This window comes from Diceros bicornis, chromosome 36, assembly GCF_020826845.1.
Source record: "Diceros bicornis minor isolate mBicDic1 chromosome 36, mDicBic1.mat.cur, whole genome shotgun sequence".
In the NCBI taxonomy this organism is placed as follows: Eukaryota; Metazoa; Chordata; class Mammalia; order Perissodactyla; family Rhinocerotidae; genus Diceros; species Diceros bicornis.
Genome location: NC_080775.1, coordinates 6,648,230 through 6,669,909, shown reverse-complemented (window position 1 = coordinate 6,669,909; position 21,680 = coordinate 6,648,230).

Below are 21,680 nucleotides of genomic sequence, written 5' to 3'. Positions count from 1 at the left end.
TCTGCCTTTTTGTTGTATTTGGGCCCAGAATACATTGGATGATGGCCACTCATATTGGGGAGGGCCATCTGCTTTGCTCAATTCACCAGTTCAAGTGCTAATCTCTACTGGAAACATCCTCACAGACACACCCAGAAATAATCTTTCACCAACTCTCTGGACATCCCTTAGCCCAGCCAAATTGACACGTAAAATTACCCATCACAAGTTCATTCCCTCTTGGTGTAGAAATACGGAGATTCTAGGGCATGTAACTCATAGGACAAAGATTTAGATGTCAGGCCACTTGTACCAGTTTATGAGATTTCAGGTCAATGCTTCTCCCTTCACAGTGCACCCTACCTGTCCCACCCCGAAAAGTCATAAAGAGCAGATTCTCAATAGATACGGAGACTGTCTATTCCAGATTCTCAGGAACAATCTACGTAAATTATTGTGTCCTATTTTCTCTGTAAACTAGTCCAGGTTCTGAGTTTTAGGGTCATCGAACATGGCCGCCCTCCCCCTTGATCACTGGGACTGCCCTCTAGGGGGCGCAGAGGCGGCCTTTCCTAGCCTCACACCTATGAAGTCAGGCCTGCCCTTACCTCAGCCCACAGATGACCTCACCTGCTCCTCCCTGCACTTCTCTCTGGCTTTACTATAATCTGGGAAAGGGCCCAGACACCTCATCCTGCAAGCTCCTTCTTGCTTATCTGCAGTTGTTTACTGTCTTGGGTGCTCTCTTTCCCCACTGCAGATGCTATTCACCCCCCGTGGCATTGGCATGAACTTTCCACTTCATCTCTGCCTTTCCAGCCTGCATCCACCATATGCTACAATCCAGTGATTACTGGTCCTGGCTGCACAATTAAAGCACCAGAGAGCTTTTGAAAAAGGCCAGGTGTGGGCCCCCTGATATTCTGACCCGCCAGTTGGTCTGGTGGGCCCCCTGATGTTCTGACCCCCCAGTTGGTCTGGTGGGCCCCCTGATGTTCTGATCCCCTGGTTTATCTGGGGGGGTCCCCTGATGTTCTAACTCCCCAGTTGGTCTGGGGGCCCAGGCTTGGTCATCCGTTTTATGCTCCCTGGTGCCTGTGCGGCCAAGGTTGAGAAGCCCAAAGTAAGAAGCACTGTTCCAACCTGTCCCTGGAAACCATGCTCTACCAGGTGCCCCCATGCCCGGCCCCTCTTTTGCCCCATTGGACAGATGGGCACAGCCTGTAGGGAGGAACTGGGGAGAAGGAGCCCAGCTTTACAGGTTTCCACTGTGGGAGGCTGCTGGTTGCACAAGTCGAGTCTGAATCACTGTTTGGGAACAGATGGTGCTCTGCTTGGTGACCTGCCAGCCCCAATACCCACTCTGCCACCCAGAGACACTTGGTGCCAGGAACTTTGCTAACCCAGGAGTTCCTTCCTTTCTGCTTGGTTGACTTTTTGACCCAGAAAGAAGTCAAATCTTGGGGAAGGGGATGTCAATGCTCTTGAGGAATCGTATTTTCCTGCATCCAGAGCCTTGTGGTCATGACAGCATGGTGGAGGTGCCACCAGCAGTGATAGTGACATTCATTCATTCATTCATTGCACAAGTGTTTTCTTGAGTGACCCACCTCATTATAGGTCTATGAGAACAGGGAGGGAGGTGTCACACCAGTCTCTGTCCTCGAAGGGAGATGAGACATAGATATAAATGACCATATGCAAAGATGGTGGGTGTCAAGTGCCTCATTGAGGGATTCCAGTGTCATGAGCTTGCACAGTGAAGGGCAGAGACTCTGAGGAGTTGGCACCAGGCTGTGTATTGGAGGTGGGGGAAGATTTCAACAGGTGAGAGGACGTTCTTGGCAGAGAGACCCACGAGAGTGAAAGTTTAGAAATGGGGACGTGCACTGCCTGTCTGGGGCATCCACACTGCCTGGGAGATAAGGGAGACACGGAAGCCTGAGTGTCAGGAGTGTGGAATTATTTTCAAATCCTGGCTGAGCCATTTACTAGCCATGTGACCTTGGGCAAGTCAATTACAGTCTCTGTGCCTCAGTTTCCTCACCTGTAAAGTGGGGGAAAATAATAATATGTCCCTCAATGTTGTTGTGAGGCCAAATGAGTGATAGGGATAAAGTGCTAAGAGTAGCGCTCAGAACAGCATGAGTGTTTTACATAAGTTTCACCATTATTAGTGCATTATTTTTTTTTCCAGAAGATGAAATGGAGACTCACTGAAGGTTTTAAGGCAGAGAAGTTATATGGTCAGATCTGTGCTTTAGGAAGATTGTGTCTGCAAGATGAGCTAGAGCAGGGAGACAGGGCCTGGAGGAGACTAATTTGCTGACCTGAGCCTGGGCTGTAAATGGGATAGGCAGGACAGAGCAAGACGGAGGGGAAGGCGGCTGCTGGTGTGAACAGCTGTGGACTGAGAAAGCCCAGGGCTTGGGAATGGGCTGACGGCCTCACCTGAGCCTGAGGGAGGCCTGTGGGAGGGAGAGAGGTGGGCAGGGAGCAGGGAGAAGGTGTGTGTGCTCATGGGACCACGCCCCCATCACCCCGCCTAAGGGGTTACCCCTGCTCTTGTCACGTCAGAGGACAGGCTACCTTTGGCCACATCTGGCCTCTTGCCACGTCAAATGGCGAAAACATGTTCAGTTCTCAGAATCCTGGAACCACAGGGAGCCCGAGGGGCCTCAGCCTCTGGTAGGAACAGGGCAGAGTGTGCTGCCCAGAGCCCAGAGGCCCAGCTCCAGAAAGGGAGGGGACAGGACTGTGCTGGCCCAAAGGCAGAAGCTCCTGGGAGGAGAGTGACCAGGACTTCCTTCCCTCCCTCTGAAACCTGCTTCCTGGGGAGGGTCTGAGCCCTGCATCCTACCCCAACTCCAACATCTTCAGTTGGGGGGATGGGGGATTCTGAGCTCCCTCAGGCATAAGCTCGTGGGAGATGAGGAAGAGGAGACGGGAGCTGTCCCAAGTGTGCAGACAGGAACCAACACCCACTCCCGAGAGCCGGGCTCTGCAGGGAGGAGTGAGGAAGGAACTCAGGACTCCTTTCTTTCTCATCTGTCCCTCCTTCCCTCCCTTCTTTTCTCCCTTCAACAAACGTGTGTAGAGCGTGGTTATTTCCAGGCACAGAGCCAGACACTGGTGATGCAGGAAAGCGCCCAGCTTGAAAGTGCTCTCCACTGGGGATGTGGACACAGCACAGATGATTGCGTTGGAGGAGGGGCTGTCCACCGGGAGAGCTGTCACCACATGGGATTTGGGGCTGATCCTGCAGAGGGCAGAGGCTGCTGGACGGTTCAGCTGGGTCTGACAGCATCTGGGGGGGCTTTGAAGACCACTTGGGCAGTGGGTATTGTGGGCTCAGGGGAAAGTTTTGGGTTCGCTGGAGACTGGGCTGCAGAGCACCCCCATTTCAGGAACCCTCTCTGCCTGACTTTTGGATCATGGTTCCTTCTGCTCAGAAGCAGACTTTTGAGAAGGGCACCCAACGGCCAGACCCCCGTGTCTGTGGGGAGAGGGCTGGGCTGCCTGAACTGCCACTGAATCCCCTTTTCTCTTCTCAATGTCACTGAATTCTATCCTGGAATTTCAGTGCCATTACCTTGGGTGGCGGCCCCCACACTGTCCGAGCTGCCCCGGGGCCCACTCTTCCGGCTCTGGCCTTGCTTGGGGGATGCCTGTGATTTGGAGAAAGACAGGTGCCAGGGGAGGGTGGGAGGGTGGGAAGGTAGTGGGGCCTTAGGAAAGAAGGGGTGAACAAGGGGGTCTGCTGGTGCATTGGGGACTTTGCTTTAGCTGTTCTTCTTGTCATTCGGACCTCGGCATAAATACAGCCCCTCAGAGAGGCTACTTGATTACTGGTCATGCTTTATCGTAGACGCCTGCTTCAGCTCTCCAAGGAGCCTCTCTCACTCTCTGATATTTTCCTTATTTGTTTCTTTCCATCCCCCATTCCTTCAGCTAGAGGAGGAGCTTCAGGACAGCTGGACCCTGTCTGTCTTGCTCATTGCTGTTATCCCATCATTGGATTCCGTTTTGTAGGATGAATAGCACGGAGACAGCCATCGTTTGCATTTCTGGGCACCCCACTTCTAAATGAAGGGGTGGAGACAAACTGGAACCTGCCCAGAGAAGGATGACTAGGAAGACCTTGTCCTGTGGAGTCTTCCTCAGCCCTGCAATGGTGGGCTGTAGCGGGTGTTCAACCAAGCTGGGAAGACCAGAACAGTGGTTGCTGAATATCTGAAGAGCTGCCCCCTGGAAAAGGGATGGGGACCTGCTCCAAATGGCCCAAGAACTAAAATTGGGGCTTGGGGTGGGAGCTGCAGGATGCTGGACTGTAACTCAGCAGGACAATGTTCCTCCGTGGTAGGGCTACCCAAGAACCCTGTGGTTGCCTCAGGAGATGGTGGGTGGAGGTGTTCAGAGACACACTAGGAAAATATCTGGGAGGGGCCCTGGAGGAGATTCATCCATCCCACAGGAGCTTAGTTGGACGGAAATTGATATTCTTTCCTTTTCTGAAGTTCAGTGGTTCTCTAGTTTGAGAATCACCTCCAAAGATGAGTCTAAAGATCCTTGTCTTATTGGAAATAATGAGTGTGATGGACCTCGTGTTTGTGTCCGCCCACAATGTATATGTTGAAATCTAACAACGTATGAATTTTTCTCTGGGAAACAGACCTCGAAACGGACTAGGGCAGGCCATGTGTATGGAGGCAGAGACTGCAGTGATGCTGCTACGAGCCAAAGCATGCCAAGGATTGTTGACCGTCACCGGAAGCTAGAGAGGCACGGATGAGCTTCTCCCTCAGAGCCTCCGGCAGGAACCAACCCTGCCAGCACCTTGGGCCAGACTTCTGGCCTCCAGAACTATGAGAGGATAAATGCCTGTTGTTTCAAGCCCCCCAGTTGGTGGTAATTTGTTACAGCAGTCATAGGAAACAAATACGAGTGGGCAAAAAATGCCAAACCATGACTTGCAAATGAGTGTGGAGAAAGGGGACGCACAGGCTCCTGTGGGCGTCTGCAGAGCAGAACATGGCACAGGTCGTCCTCATTGCCCAGGGGTCTGATGGGCTTGCACACCCTTTGTCAGCAGAAACTCGGAAAACAAAGGAGCGTTACACAGCAATTGTGGTTTGTTTGGTAAAAACACAGTTTAGGGATTAAAGGGGTCCTCGGTAGGGAAAGAGTTGGGAGCCATTGGACTAGAGGTTCCTAAAGCCACCTCCACTGTGAGGTCAGCACAGAAGTGAGGACGGAAGCTTCCCAGGCCACAGAGGCAGCTAGGCCTCAGGGATCTTGGCCAGCCATAAGGTTCCATCTGGAGCCCAGCTCTGCCTGTTGCTTTGGGTCAGACAGGGCGAGGCTTGGAGCAGGGCCTCCTGATTTCACCTGGTCTCTGAGAAGTTCTAGGAAAGCGCCACAGCAGAAGACGCCTGCTCGAGTCAGCACTCAGCGTCCTTTGGGTCTCCACTGACGACCTGCCGCCCCCGAGCAGGGCTCGTTCTCCCCAGCAGCGGTGGAGTGGGACGGGTTGGGTGGTGGCCTGGCTCAAGGTGGGCTTGGTGTGAGCACCCGACTCTGTCGCCGGGGCTCAGTGGCACTCTGGGGCTGTGGCACAAGCAAGGACTCGAGTCATGGTCCTTGAGGGTAGAAAAGGCAGGACAGAGTGCACCACCCACGCCAGGAGAGGAAGCCCTGGGCAGACTGTGTTGCACCAGGGGAGGGGTGGGATGGGCTGGGAGCACCAAGGCAGAAGTAGACCGGCCTTTAACACACCCAGGTTCTCCTCCTCCTTCTCACTCCAGGCGCTCAGGCCAAGCTTACTAGTGGCCTTGGAGGGCTTAGCTTTATGAGTTCCAGAAGGAATGGGGCAATAAATTTGGGGAGGCCTTATTCATGCCAACTGTGGGTGGGGAAGTAAGTGGTGGGGAAGGGAACAAAGCTGACCTTGGCTCTGACCTTGAGTCTGATCTTGGGCAGAGCCTCTTGGCCATGGTTTTCTTGTTTGCAAAACAGAGGTAGCGATACCTGATCCTTTGCAGACTTCACCAAGTTGTTGTAAAGAGTCAAAACCACTGTGGACCTGATAAGATATGGTGCAGATGCAACCATAAGAGGCGTAGCAGTCTGTGTGTGTCTCCTCACAGGCTTTTGTGTCCCTGCGAGTGTGGTCAGATCCCGTGGGCTTCCAGACCCTGGGCCTGAGATGATGGACTTTTTTTACTTCTACAGCTCTGGGTGGAGCCTAGTGGTCCATGGGGGCTGCTCTGCTTCCTTCTCTGGGTTTTCCATGAGGCAGAAGAGGATTTCCTGTCAGGAACCACCGTGGTATCTGTGAGGGCCAGTGGAGAGGGATGTTGGAAACAGCCCGTTATCTCTCCTGAAACAATGCTGGTCCCTTGTTCTGTGGGCTGGCGGGGGCCAAAAAAAAAAAGTCTTTGTAAGCATGCACTTGTCGAGCAGAGTATTGTATTTCCGTGTATGTTATGGTTATTACAGGGAGATATGAAAAGCAGCTGGGAAGGAGGGGGAGAAAGAAACAGAAACATAATTAATTAACTGGATCCCAGAGATCTTGAAACTCTGGTTGGCCAAAGTTTGGGATCTGCCCCACTGATGGTACCCGAGATAATTATGGGACTTAAACTGGCAACATGACAAAGGAGAGGGTAGACCACCCTTTTGGAGGTAAAAGTGTCTCGGTGGGACTTACGAACATTATTTTGTTTTCAGGACACGGATTGTTATTGTTTCCTTCTATTTATAGCAAGGGAAGCTGGTTTTCCACTTACAATCATGACATAAAGTGATCATTGAAAACACATTTACCAAATGCAGAACGTGTAGATTAAAAAATATCAAGTGGAGAATAGTACAAAAAATGCAAAATTGTGATGGGGCTCTCAATGGGCGGGCCATTTGGAAACACGGATGTAACCCAAATCTGCCATTATGCTGAGGAAGGACTGAGGCCACAGAAGGGATGGGCCTGACCACAGTCCCCAGAGAGAAAAAGTGTGTGATGGGGACGGGTGTAGTGAGTTGGAGAATGGGAGAGACAGAGAATAGAAACCAGGAGGGACACAGGAGGAGAACTTGCCCCGCAAAGACTCTCCCAGGGAGAAGCCAAGGCAGAGAAGACAAGTGTAAGTGGAGGAAGAGGGGCCTTCTCTTCCCTGTCTTGGTCCTTGAATCTCAGGAAGGGGCCTAGCACCAATGGCCTCCTGTCCCTTTCTCAAGCCCAGGGGGAGCTTAAGATGCAAGCCTGAGGCCAAAATCTGGCCACAGCCACAGAAGGGACCTTTTAGAGATACAGCTTCCAGATCTTCTGATTCGTTTCACCAAAGGTTTTCAAAAATTCCTGGAGGCCTCGAAACTTCTGTTTTTGCTCATCGAGAAAAGAACTGCATGCCCCCTTCTGTCTGGTGACGTGTGGATTTCCATCCAACCCCCAGGGAGGCAGAGAAGCAGGGGATTGTTAGGGGGAAGTAAGGAGAACCTGAAGTAAGGAGAGAAGAGAGAGCACTTATTGTCCTTCAGGTCCAGGAAAGTGGAGGATAAAGGTCCAGTTCAACAACTTCAGGAGGGATTTACGGCAGACATTGGGGAAGTGTTCTCAACATGAATAGATGACAGCAGACAGCTCATCTGGTAAACCAGCATAGGCTGTGAAGCCAGGGGCTCTGGCTAAGTCACTTCTGGATGTGTACTTCCAGGAGGGGTCGTGTAGTTCAGTGCCCAGGCTGGGCGTGTAGCTTCTAGTGTAGACAGAAGTCTAGAAAGAAGTCTAGTGTGGAGGTGCGGAGGGAGAGTGCTCTTCCTAAATTCTCTGCAGAGCAGCCTCCTCTGCATCTCAATCTCCAGCTGTGCTCCCAGCATGCAGAAGGAAGCACGGTTGTCAGAGGCTGGCAGGCAACACTGGTTCTGAGGAAGCCCTCTCTCTGGAAACTGGAGCAGGAGAAAGGCACATCTCCAAGGACTGGGTGGTGGGAGTCCTGCCCAGGCCCTGGGGTAGGGTGAGAAGGCGTGTAGTTGAGTTTAGAGGTGCCCTGGGGACCACCAGGTAAAACCTGGGGAAGATTACAGGGCTGCCCAGGCTGTGAGGCTGATGTCACCCAGCCTGGACCTTGAGTCGGCTCCTCAATGAAATGCAAGAGCCACCAGAAGGGAGCCAAGGACAGGCCCCTGGGGGAGCAGCCAGGATCCTGAGACTCAGGGTCACCAGGTGACAGGAGCCTCTCATTGGGGACAGCATTTCCCAGACCTGCACTTAGTTGAGTGAATTAACATTTCTAAAGACAGAGAGGTCTCCACATCCAGGAGGTGAGGGTAGGTGGGAGTAGGACGGGGCTGTGGGTGAGGGAGTCAGTCAGCCTGGAAGCCAGTCTGAGGCATGGAGGTAATTATTGCACAGGAAAAGGGAGTCGTGACTAAAATATTTTCAGGTCCCAGGGCCTACGCTTTCTCACACTGTTTTAGCCGAGTTGCTGGGGAACTTTCGTTAAATTAAGTTCATGTAAATTCTTTTAGTTTTGGTTGTACAGCTTGTCACTTCAGCAGCCTTCAAACATTTTATTGGTGAAATACTTTAAAAATAAAATCCTGCGTGGAAGTCCACGAAGTGATTATTGATTCGTATAGATTTATCTCCTCAGTTCAGATTTATAAGATGAGTTGAGGAAGAGATGGCCGCCCCAGCACTTCCCGGAGGAATCCTTCAACACAGTTCACTAAGTCAATCCCAAAGCTTCTCCCCTCAGAAGTGTGCTGTCTGTGCGACAGGGCTGTCATAGACCTGTGCCTGCCACTTTGAGCGCGGCATCTGGGATCATGACTTCCGATCCGCGGCTAACATTTGAAGCTCCCATTTGTTGTCTCTGTCTGTGGCATCTTGACATGCACAGCACATGTGTCCCCTCATGGTCCCTTTGGTGAGCGGATCAGCTGCTGAGGGTCACCGTCAGTCTCTTTGAGATGCCTGCCACGCTCCCCAAAGTAAATTTCAGGAATACCGAGCCTATGAGTTTAGGTCGGGCCATTTCAACCCCTACCCCGAAAGTCAGTGAAAAGACTTCTCTGGCCACTTTCTTGAGAGGCAGTAACAGATAGGTGCTCAATTACATTTGTGAAAGTAAAGTTAATAAATGGGAGCAATGAGGCATTTGGGGGCATGCACAGGGGTAAAACTGGGAGCCATGCAGGATTACCGCAGGCTCCCGCGAGCCGTCAGCACATCCCTGACATCTGAACCAAACGTTTGTGGGTCTTCCAGAGCACAGGCCCGGTGGAGGCCACTTCACAGCCACTCACTACAGTGGCCTTCCGCGTGTGACCTGGCTCCCGTGTCCCTTGACTATGGGAAGATAAGGATGTCCTGGCAAATGGGGGTCTCCACTAGGGATCCTCTGCAGAATGGAAGGCTCCAGTTGAGTCCCGGGCTTGATGACAGCGGACGGTGACTGTCTGAAGCCTATCGAGCTAGGCCAGCAGCAAGCAGGACTCAGGACACCCCAAGATGACGCCCTTCTATCGCTTCCAGGAAGCCCACCTCTAACTTCAGCAAGCACATGGGGAGACTGGAAGTCTAGAGAGGAAGCCAGGAAGGCCTCAGTGGGAGACAGCCTTGCAGTCTTCTGACGGCTCTCCCTGCACCCTGAGCCGGAATCTACAGGGCACTGGATGCGTGGCAAGGCTGGGTGGGGGTGCTGGGCTGGCCCCTGTCTGGTCCCTCCTGGGCTTCCTCTGCCCTGGCCCAGGCCCTGCCTTGGGACCCTTTATCTTGACCCTCGCGGGGACTCTGGCCTTCAGCTTGGCACAACGCTCGATGCACGTTAGTTCTCCACCAGTGACTCCACTGTGGTCACTGGGCTTCTCCTCACTCTCCCACCCCGTGCACTGGCCAGGCTGCCACCGCACTGCTAGCCGGAGCTCCTGGACACTCAGGAATTGGGTCTGTGAGTGAGAGCCCTGTGAGTGAGAGAGAGCTACGTGCAGCCTTGGTTCTGCCGCTGGGTGAACTTGAGCAAACCTCCATACTCTATCAGTCATGAGGATTAAATTAATAACAAGTCGTGTTTCAAGTGCCTGGAAAGGCACTGCCCTCAGGCCTAGGAAATTGGGGCTCTGCTCTGGGCTTCTCACTTTGGAGGCCGCTGGGGCCTCTCCCACCTGCTTCATGCCTGAGGCCAGGGGCAGAGCCCCTACCCCCCAACTTCTAGATCACATTCCTGGGGTGGAGAACCCTGGAGTTCCCTCCCAAAAGGTCCCCCACCCACTTCCAGTGCCTATGTTTGCTTCTGACTGAGGCCTGGACCCCTGCCATTCACACACCTAGGCCCACGGGCCCAGGGACCGGCTGTTGGGGGGGTTGGGGGTGGAGGGGTGGGTGGTGTCGGGGGATGTGAACAGAATGTGAATGGTGGGCTGGGCACATGGAGGGCCTTCTCAGTGCAGGTCAAAGCTCAGATGCAAAGCAAAGGGGACAGACTTTTCTTTTTTGAGGCTAGAGGCCTCAGTTTATAGTGTTTTTCCCGATAGTTGGGCTGGGCTGTATGCAGATGGTGGGTCCCTAATAAATGGTAGTCCTTATTGGTGGTGTTAGTGAACCATGATATTCCTGTGTCTGGTCCATCTTGCATTGTTGCTATGCATCCAGGATTAAGACGATCAGGAATATTCTGTGTAGGAGAGAGAGGTAGGGGGAAGAAGGAAGAAGAGAGTGGGGAGAGAAGAGAGAAGGAGAGGAGGAGGAGATGGGGAGTTAGACGGAGAGAGGGGACAACGAGAGAGCACCCTGTTCTTTCAACTGCCTGGGGCAGTGCAGCCAGAAATGGACTGAGCATGAGCCAGAGGAACTGGGCCCAGTTTTCGACTCTATGGCCACATATCAGCTGTACGGCCACCCACAAGTGGCCATTCCCTGCTGTAAAATCAAGAGACACTGAGTAAGACTGGCACATTCAAGGTCAGCTTATTTGCTTTGTCCACCCGTACGTAGGATCTGGGGACAAAGGGCAGCAGGCCTCAGGCCTGAGACCATAGCTACGCCTGACCAATGTTTATGTGACCTACTCTGCTTTGGGTCTCGGGGGATGAGCCTTGGTTTCTCTTCCTGAAATTTACTTCTTATTTGTTCCTTCTGGTTTGGTCCAAATCCCAAATCCCAGGCCAATGATGACCTCCTGCTGGCTGGGCTCACCCATAATTCTCCCTACAATAGCTACAACCCAGTTGAGCTTTTAGGACTTGAATTAATTATCTATTGCTGCTTAACAAATTATATAAAAATCTTGTGGCTTAAAATAATAATAAATACGCATTATCTCACAGTTTTTCTGGGGCCAGCTTAGCTAATGGTTCTGGCTCGGCATCCTTCACGAGGCTGCAGTCAAGAAGCCAGGGGGTGAGGCTGCAGCATCTGAGGGCTCGATCTAGGGCTGTAGTGTCTGCTCCCCACGAGGTCCCCTCCCACAGTAGGCAAGCTGGTGCTGGCTGTGGGCAGCAAGCCTCACCTCCTCCTCGAGGACCTCTCCACAGGCCAGCTTGAGTGTCCTTACAACATGGTGTCTGGCTTCCTTCAGAGTGAGTGACCCAAGACAGAGCCAGGCAAGAGTGGCCTGGAAGCCGCACGTTGTCACGTCCACCTCGTTCCGTTGGTCACACAGACCAGCCCTGATACATAGTGGGAAGGGACTGGAGAGGGTATGAATTCCAGGAGGGGGCATCATCAGAGGCCATCTGAAGGGTTGGCTGCCACAGGGCCCCCACAGTTCTGAAAGTCTGTGAGTCTTTGACCAGCTAGTTCCCTGCGCTGTTGACTCTTGCTAAGACAGACCTGAAATAATTTAGCCTTTCTAGTTCGTTCAGCAAACATGTTTGAGTACATTCTCTATGTCAGGAGAAGTGGTAGGTACTGAGGACACTAAAACCAATAAACTTAGTAGCAGAGAAGGCGACACTCAAACACTCAAAGTGTTAAGAGTCACAGGGGTAGAAATAGATACTTGGGTGGGACAGGTGGGGACCCAGCAGGGGATGGGTCTCCAGGGAGTCAGAGAAGGCTGCCTAGAACAGGTGAGGCCTGGCTGGGTCTTGAAGGATGAGTAGGAGGTCACCAGGCAGAGGGAGGAGAGAGGAGAGAGGAACAGCATTCCAGGTGGGGAACTGTGTGGGCAAAAGTGCAGAGCTGGGGCCAGCCTGGCTTGTCGGGGGGACTCAAGACCCTGGGCATTGCCGGGACTGGATATCACCTCTCTCTCGTGCTCTGATCTCAGAACCTCCTGGAAGAAATGGAAAGTTTCGCATCCTTTGAACGTGCGCTGTTAAGCAGGCAGATGCCAACGGCTGCTTGTTTATCTTTTACCGCAACAAAGAATCTCGTTGGAAAATTCTTGGGAGAGTCAGCCCTGCAGGACCCGGCTAAGTTAGAACAGCAGAGAATGACAGAAATAGTTTCCATTTGTGGAAAAGATGGTTTCCTGCTCCTTGCCTGTAGGCAAACATAATTTCATGGTTTCAGGGGCCCCTCCCCAGATGCTCTCAGATAGGGTGTGCAGGAGCGTGTTTTTATACGCCTGTGTTATTTTCCTTTGTTTTGGAAAAGTGCGCTGCCCACAGGGATCAGCCTGCATGCGCAGGTCTGAAAGGCCACGCGTGGCTCACAGGCCTGCCGGTACCTGGAGAGTTCAAAGACCGTGTTGAGTTTTCAGCTACCTCTGCCCCCCACTGTAAAATGCACTCTACCTTTGATGCTGTGGAGAAGGAAGAAGCTAGCTATTTATCTATACTCGTAGCTTGTGAGGTTTGTCCTGTGGTTGGCTTCGTTGTGTCTGTCTTAGGTTAATATTCCTTTGGGGTCCCTCCCTCCTGTCCTGCGCATACACTGGTGCTACAAATGACCGTTTGAAACATAACCGAAAACAGGAGAAGGAAGCGGGGGCTACAGTTCCACCTCAAGCCTTGTTCCCCCATATCTACGGAGTTGACCTGCGGTACTTCCTGACTTTCCCTCTTATCCCTCTCCACAGCCCTCATGGTGGTGTGTTCTCTCCCTTCCCTCCCTTCCCCTGCTTTCCCTTCCCTTCCCTTCCCCTCCCATCCCTTTCCCTCTCCTCCCCTGCCCTGCCCTGCTCTGCCCTCTCCTCCTCTCACTTCTCTCCTCCTCTCCCCTCTCCCTTCCTCTCCCCACCCCTCCCCTCCCTCCCCTCCTCTACCCTCCCTTTCCCTCCCCTCCCTTGCCCTGCCCTCTCCTGCCCTCCTGTCCCTTCCCCTCCCCCTCCACTTCCCTCCTCTGCCTTCCCCTTCCCTTCTCTTCCCCCAATCACCACAGATTCTGTGTGGTTTCTTGTACAGTTGGGTGGGGAGCTGAGGGCTGAGCTCACACCTGGAAATCACCCAAGATGAACAGAACCATGCGGGCTGGGCGGGCGGGGTGTGTTGGGGGCTGGGGAGGAGTCTTCGGGGAGAAGACAGGCAAGGTCTGTGCTTCACAGTTGGCAAAGGTCAGTGATGTCAGATAAGAGCCTCTTTTCCAGCCCTGGAGCAGTTTCCAGGAGTGGAGGGAGGCATGACACCAAGCTCTCAAGTCCTGTTCAACTGACAGTTGTGGTTTGAACCGTAGAGAATGGAGCCTGCGGAGGAGAGAGAAATCCAGCTGGAAGGGTGCAGCTCGATCCTTCACGAGCTCGATCCTTCACGAGCTGGCTCCTCAGCCATGCTGGGGAGGAGGGCTGGAGCTGTGGCCCTACGGACTTCGTGCTGGGTGGGGGAGAGGGCTTTGCTTCTGACTGTGGGGAGGCCGCCTGCCTCCCTCGCCCACCAGAAGGCAGAGAAGAGAAGGGAGAGCCCCAAAGGCAGTGGGCCCCTGCTCCCAAGTTGGTCGACCCCAGGTTAGCTGAAAACAGAGTCCAGTCCCGGTCCCAGACTCAATGGGGCTAGGACAGAAAGAAGTCAGGAGCCCCTTCCCCACTCAGACTAGGGGTGCTGCTGCCGACACTGTCACCCTCCTCCCCTGCTTTGTCCCAGCTTGTGGAGGATGGGCCCACCGTCACACTGATGCCTTAGAGTTGGGGGTGCGGGCTGCTCTGGGCAGGCAGCCTGGGGTTAGAGCCTGAGATCCTGGCCTGAGATTGCAGAATTTCCCTAAGCAGCTGTGGTCTGAGCGAGGGTTTGTGGCCCACACCAGACAGGCAGGCCCAGGTCACTTTGCTAAGGGTTTACATTTAGCGTTTGTCTGTAGATTATGTACAAAATTACTCCAGTTTGGTCTCTATAGATATGACTTAAAGGATGTGTTTTCCTAATGGCTCATTTTTTTCTGGGTCTGGGTGATTTCTTTCTTTTCTTTTTTTTTAAATAGACATTTTTTTAGAGCAGCTTTAGGTTCACAGCTAAATTGGGCAGAAAGTACAGAGATTCCCATACACCCCCTGCCTCCACACACCCACAGCTTCCCCTACCATGAACATCCTCCACCAGATGGTACATTTGTTACAGTTGATGAGCCCACATTGACACGTCATCATCAGCCAGAGTCCATAGTCCATATTAAGGTTCGCTCTTGGTGTTGTACAGTCTATGAGTTTGGACAAACATATAACGACATGCATGTATCATTATAGCATCATACAGAGTATTTTCACTGCCCTAAAAATCCTCTGTGCACCACTTATTCATCCCTCCTTCTCCCCAAACCTCTGGTACCACTGATCTTTTTACTGTCTCCATAGTTTTGCCTTTTCTAGGATGTTAGAACCTTGGAATCACACAGTGTGGAAGCTTTTCAGATTGGCTTTTTTCATTTAGTAATATGTATTTAAGTTTCCTCCATGTCTTTTCATGGCTCGATGGCTCATTTCTTTTTAGCACTGAATAGAATTCCATTGTCTCGATGTAACAGAGTTTATTTATCCATTCACCTACTGAAGGACATCTTGGTTGCTTCCAAGTTTTGGCAACTATGAATAAAATTGCTATAAACATCTTGCGCAGGTTTTTGGGTGGACATAAGTTTTCAACTCCTTTGAGTAAATACCAAGGAGCATGTTTGCTAGATCATATGGTAGGTTTTGTAGTTTGTAGTTTGGCAAGAGACTGTCAAACTGTCTTCCAGAGTGGCTGCACCATTTTGCATTCCCATCAGTAATGAATGAGCATTCCTGTCGCTCCACATCCTCCCAGCATTTGGTGTTGTCAGTGTTTTGGATTTTTGACATTCTAGTAGGTGTGTAGTGGTATCTCATTGTTGTTTTAATTTTCAATTCCCTAATGACGTATGATGTTGAGTATCTTTCCATACGCTTATTTGCCATCTGTATATCTTCTTTGGTGAGGTGTCTGTTCACATGTGTTGCTCATTTTTTAACTGGTTTGTTCATTTTCTTATTGTTGAGTTTTAGGAGTTTTTATATATTTTGGATAATAGTCCTTTGTCAGATGTGTCTTTTACAAATATTTTCTCTGAGTCTGTGGAGTCTGAGTTGAGGGTCTTCTCATTCTCTTGAGTCCATTTCTTTTTTATACTTTCTGGAGTTTTCCAAATTTTCCATAATTTTTAGCATCAGAAAAAATTATTTTTAAAGCTCTAATGTTTTATTTTGACATTTTATCATGGTCTAATCTTTGCTTTAGAAAGATCATCTGGATGCCATATGGAGGGCAGAGTGTAGAGTGGTGAGAGTGGGGTGTAGGGACCAGTTAGGAGGCTGTTGCTGTTCTTCAGACTGGAGCTTACTGCAGCTAATACTATGCTGGAACAATGAAGGTGGTGGGCAGTGGTAGGTTCTGGATATATTGTAGAAGTGACATGGCTTATAGATGGAGTGGTCATGGAGTGTGAGTGAATTAGAGGCATCAAGGATGGACGGTTGGTGGTGTCACTTACTGAGATGGGGGAAGATTAAGGGAGGAGAGGATTAGGGATGGACAAGCAGTAGTTCTCTTGGGTCAGGTCAAGTGTGAGATATATCAGACTTTCAAGTGAGCATGTCAGATTAGGCTGCTGGGTAGTGAATCTGGAGCTCAGGGGAGGGGTGAGAACTGGAGATGTAAATTTGGGAGTTGTTGGGTATGGGTGATGTTAAAGTCCTGAGAATGGATCAGATTCCCCAGGAGCATCAAAGAAGCCTGGGGACTGAGCCCTGTGGGTTTCCAACATTTAGAGGTCTGGAAGAGGAGAAGGGCCTGAAAGAGAGAAGATGCTAGGGAGGTAGAAAGAGAATGTGCCAGACAGGAGCTGGAGGAGAAGGTGTTTCAAGAAGGAAGGAGGCATATGCTGCTGGGAGATTGAATCTGGTGAATTAACATGGGAAGGTGTAGGCCACTGGAGATGGGAGGCATCGTGGGTTTAGTCAACTTTTCTTAGAGGAAGTGAAGCGTTATGGTGCAGAATGAGCTGGGACACCTGGGCAGTAGTGCAGTAGTAGTGTAGCAGTGTAAGCTCAAGATGCTCAGGGCCAGGGTGAAAGACAATCTCTTCCACCAGAGGCTGATCCCTGAATGGTGGCAGCCTGCGGGGGGCATGCTGGGGTGACAGGCATGCTTGGTTGAAAACTGGGGCCAGCTGGTCTGCCCCTGGGCACGGGGCTGACTTGGTCTGCCCCTGGGCACGGGGCTGACTTAGCGGAGCATTTGGAGGACAGCAAGAATGAAGAGTCTCAAGTCTCCTATTTGGGATAGGGCAGCGTGGGGTGGGAGAGGCAAGGAAGGCACCCTTCCAACAGGAGTGGCTTGTGTCCTGGAGAGAAACCTGGAGGAGGCTCCGTACACCAGGGTTGAGGGAGGGTAGGCTGGTCACAGGGTAGAGGCTTGTATGAGGCAGGGTGGGCGTGGGGTGGGGACCAGGCAGCAGAATCATTTGGCCTGAATCTCTAGAGATGAAGCTGGGCCTCAGTGTTCAGTGGCTAGTTGTGTCATGGAATTAGGGAGCCACTTTATCTCACAGGTTGAGTGTCACTGAGAGCGAATGACACCAGGCACTAGACAAACCTGAGGGTGCAGGGTCTCTCTCAAATTCCCAGAGACACCGGGTGTTTAAGGAGAAGGAAACAGCAGGCAATAGAATGTCTAGTGAAGCCTTTGCTTTCTGGTTTAGGCGGGCGAGTGCCCTGGTTTGAGGGCTGGGACCTGCTGGTCACTAAGGTCAACGCAAGCTGGAGAGCTCGGGGGCATCCTTTCAGCAGGAGGTTGTAGAGCCCAGGTCAAATCTCCGGTTATCTGAACCAGGGGATGAGGAGTCCGAGTTTTTTTCCATTCACTCTCACTGCTTCTGCCAACCTTGCGCCACTCTGCTCCATTTCAAACTGGATGAGCACCTACTTCCAGCTGCTCTGGGAGGGGCGGTGCAGTCAGCAACACCACGGGGTACACTGACGCTGCCCTCTGCCAACTCTCCCACTCAGGGCAGCAGGGATCCAGCTTTAAACGCTCCTCCTCTCCTCTTAGACCTCCTGGGACTGGAAGTCGTGAACACAGTGAGCGTAGAAACAGCACCAGGAGTTTGAGCCTGCCTTCTAGTTCCATCTCTGTCACCTGCTGGCTATGTGGCCTTGGGTGAGGGCTTAAACTCTGAGTCTGCATTTGCATAACAAGGAAGATGGCACCCATTCTGCCTTTCTCAGAGTCCCTGTAAATGACATACTTGCTTTGGGGAGCATAAGGTGTCAAAGGGAGGGAAAGGGCTCTGATTTTTGTTTCCAATTTGAGAATAGTGTTTAACTCCTGGAAACAGAATGAAATCAGTTTCTGTAGAGCTGTCCAAATAAGTAAATTGATCAGCGTAGTACCGGCTGCCTATTCGATGGAAACCAGACATGAACTTCCCCCATATTCTCCATTCATAATATACTCATTTCCAAAGTCTGTCTGCAGAAGTCCAACAACAGGCAGGTGAGCTAAGATCAGCTTTATGGTGGGCTGGTAGCAGATAGAGTCTTCAGTGGAACAAATACAAGACTGGCACATAGCTGCCTTTAATCTCAGCTTTGTCACACACCAGCTGTGTGATCTCGGGCAAGTCACTTGACGCTTTTAAATTTCAGATGCCTCAGCCGGTAAAGAGGGGATCAGACTAAAAACTCTGCCTGGGTTTCCAGGCCTAATGTGATCAATCTGTCTCTGCTTGTCCTGCCCAGTGAAGGAGGGAAACAAAAACCCTTTCCCCGAGCCCCCAGCAGCTGCTCTGGAGAAATCTGAATTCTACTGGAAACTATCTGAATTCTTTGAATGTGGCTAATTTTGCCTTACTTTCTGGTCTACTCAACAGCACAAACATTACCAGATATTATAATGTTCTCTCCTTTCTAAAGAGGAAGGACTGAAGTTAACAAAGTAGCCCTTGCTAGAAATTCTCAGCGTCGAGCTGTACGGACTTGCTTCACTAGGGGAGCTGGACTCACCTGCTTTCTCATTGCCTCAGCTCACAGAGTGTGGTATACATGTTTGTGTGTCAGAGCAAAAGAGTGGGCCAAGGAAGCAAACAGTGGTAGAGGGAGAGAGAGAGACAGGGACAAGGAGAGTAGACCGGGAAAGGGCCGCATGAACTAAGCCTGAAGTCAGATTAGTTTAACACCCTTGCCGAGCCGTCATGGAGAGGGCAGAGTATGGAATGTAGGCAAGAGGTTTGAGTTTCTGTGAGAGGGCAGACAGCAAATGCAGCTGTATTTGATGAACATCTGCCTTTATTTGAAAAGTGAAGGCTGGGGGTCCAGAGAGGGTTAAGAGGTTGAGAAGTTGAAAACTTACTAGATACCTGGAATTCCCTAAATTCTTTTTAACTTTTGCTTTTTTTAGTGAAAAATTTCAAACATATACAAAAAGATATGCAAGAATTATGATGAATTCTCATTATCTCCCCCTCAGCTTCAGCATTCTCAATTCATGAATCTTGTTTCATTTTTATTCCCAACCACACTCCTAATTTTGAAGGAAATCCCAGACGTCATACAATTTTATCCATAAATATTTCAGTATGTATCTCTAAAGGGACTGTAATCACAGTACCACTATTAAACACGAAAACATAGTAACTACTGGACTTCAAATACCCAGCCTTATTTTATTTAAAATGTTTCTTCGATTTAGGATCCAAGTAAGTCCATACATTGCAATTGTTTGATATGTCTCAGAGATTCCTCTATCTTTCTCTTTTTTTCAATTTTATTTTGTTGAAGAAACTGTCGTTTGCTTTATAGTTTAATGCAGATCCAATTCAGGCTGATTTTCTTGGCAAGACACCTTAGGTCGTGGGGCACACTTCCATCAGGAGGCACGCTGTGTCGGGAGGTCTTTGTTAACGATCGACATCTAGAGCCATTAATACACGAGGGCTTATGAAATGGTGATATTTTCTCTTTCCTTCTTCCTTGATTAGCTGGGCTACTGCTATAAAGAAAATCTTCCCTTCTTCAGCTATTTGTTTACCCGGAGGTATAGTTCTTAAAGGACAGGGTGGAATAAATGCTTGACTCTTTTCGTTTATTTATCAGTAGTAAGATGGTTTCCTGAGATACTCCAAAGGGGATTTTTTTTTTTTTTTACAGAATCATTATGAAGCTATGGATTTAAATATATTTGTTTATTATCCTAACTGATGCTCCCACTGTCTCAGGTACTTCTAAGTCAATATCCCTTCATTATGAGACACCTGTGGATCTATAGTTACTTAATAGTGTCTCTTCATGCTGGGAAAGGAATTTTATCCCAGTCCACATTCATACATCTCATGAGTAACCCATCTTCTGGGAAAGCAGAGAGGGATATTTCTGGAGAGAAAAGGGCTGAGAAAGGGGAAGCAATTTGTAGTACTACGTGATATCAAATTGAAAGTACTTACAAAAACATACTCAACATTTATATATTATCTCAGAAGAAAATTATATTCAGAACAGTCAAATGTGTCAGAAGTGTGAGAAGAGTGGCTAGAAGTGTAGAAGATGATAGTTTTCACCTATTATTTATAAAACAGGCTTTGGGAATCCGTAGGAAAAAAGTGAATCCTTGCTCTCCAGCACGTTTCCCTAAAAACAAGTTCTGGTCAGAACAGACTTGAGCAAATCTTAACTTGGTGTCCATAGATAGGCTTTGGGAACTTCCCTGAATCTCCTAATTTGTGTGGATGTGTATATACATATACACATTTTTCTGGGGAGCGGATCCATAGCTTTTATTACAGTGTCAAAGTATTCATGCTGTAAATAAGATTACATATCACCAGACCTGAGAAACCACCCATATCTGAGACTCCTCAGACTTGCGGTTGGTTCTGGCGTTGCTCAAATGTGTGGGCAAAACCCACCACTCCCACTGACCTAGGAAGTTCCAGCCTCCTGTGGACTGAGGGAGATTTTTTTCGCTAGGATATTCCTCTTGTGGGAATTAGGTTTAATGGACAAAGGGATAGTATTCTTTCATAGGTGTTCTCTAACGTCAATTAAGAAAAGTCCAAGTGTGTAGGTTGAAATATCACCTACTTTGAATCCCTACGACTTCTAAACATAACGAAGACAATACTAGGGTTTCATCTCTAGGGACAGGCAGGAATTTGAAGTGAGGAGTCTGATGAAGACAAACTATAAGATATCCACTTTACGTCTTTCTGCATCTCAGTCATCAAGATTGACAGATGGAATCTTTGTAAAAGTAACTTAGTAACATTACAGTTAGCCATACATATTTAAAAATGTATATACATATAACAAAGGTACTAAGCTGGATCTGCATATTCAGAAAAGCATTAAACATAAAGTAGACCTAGCTAGCACAAGAATAGCTGGTCACCTCCTGGGTCAGGCTTGATAGATTCAAGAGTGATTCAGTGACACAGGCATCCCCCTGATTGCTCGAGGATGCCTTAGCTTCCCTTACCACCTGTGTGCACAGATCCTGAGACTAAGCACTAGGTTTAAAAAGACCTTCCCAGATAGAGACTACCCTGTGCTGAAAATATACAAGCAAATTCACTGAAAGAGGTTAAAAAAGAAAAGAAAAACCAGACTTACTTCAGCTCAGACTCTGACTAGTTTAAGGCAAACTGAGAAGATAGGAGATATATGTCAATACTCTGTCATTTACATAATGGCTATTGGCTAGATCAGTGATTACTAAGTGCTGTGTCAGAATTACTAGGAGGGAGTGTCTACAAATATAAATTATCAGCCCTCTACTCCCTCTCCCCCACTCCCCCAGATATTGATTCAGTGAAATGGGTGTGTGTAGGGGGGGAAGGTAGGTGGTGAGGCCCAGTTACCTTTCTTTTTTTTAAAGCACTCCTGGTGATTCTGATGCCCAAACAGGTTTGAGAACTACTGGGCTAGATCATCAAATGCTCTCAAATACAGACGCAATTTCTGAAGAGTGTTCATTCTATATAATTACTCAGTTTCTAGGTCTTATTTTCTCCCTTGAGTGAACCAAAGGAAGATAAGAGTTTTTGGTAAAATATCATTCTATTAATAATTTCCGAACTACCACTTGTTTCTATAACTTCAGAAGCTGATCAAGGTAATTCAGGAAGGAATGATATTCTATATAGCATCTCTAGAAATGATTAGAAATCTTGCTTTCTGATTTTTCAGATCACAACTATCAGTGTAATCTACACTTTCGATTTTAAATTTCCTAAGTTAGAAACCTGAGATACCTAAATTAAAATATGAAATTAATCAAATTAATCCAGATGCTTTGCTATTAGCTTTACTACCATTTCC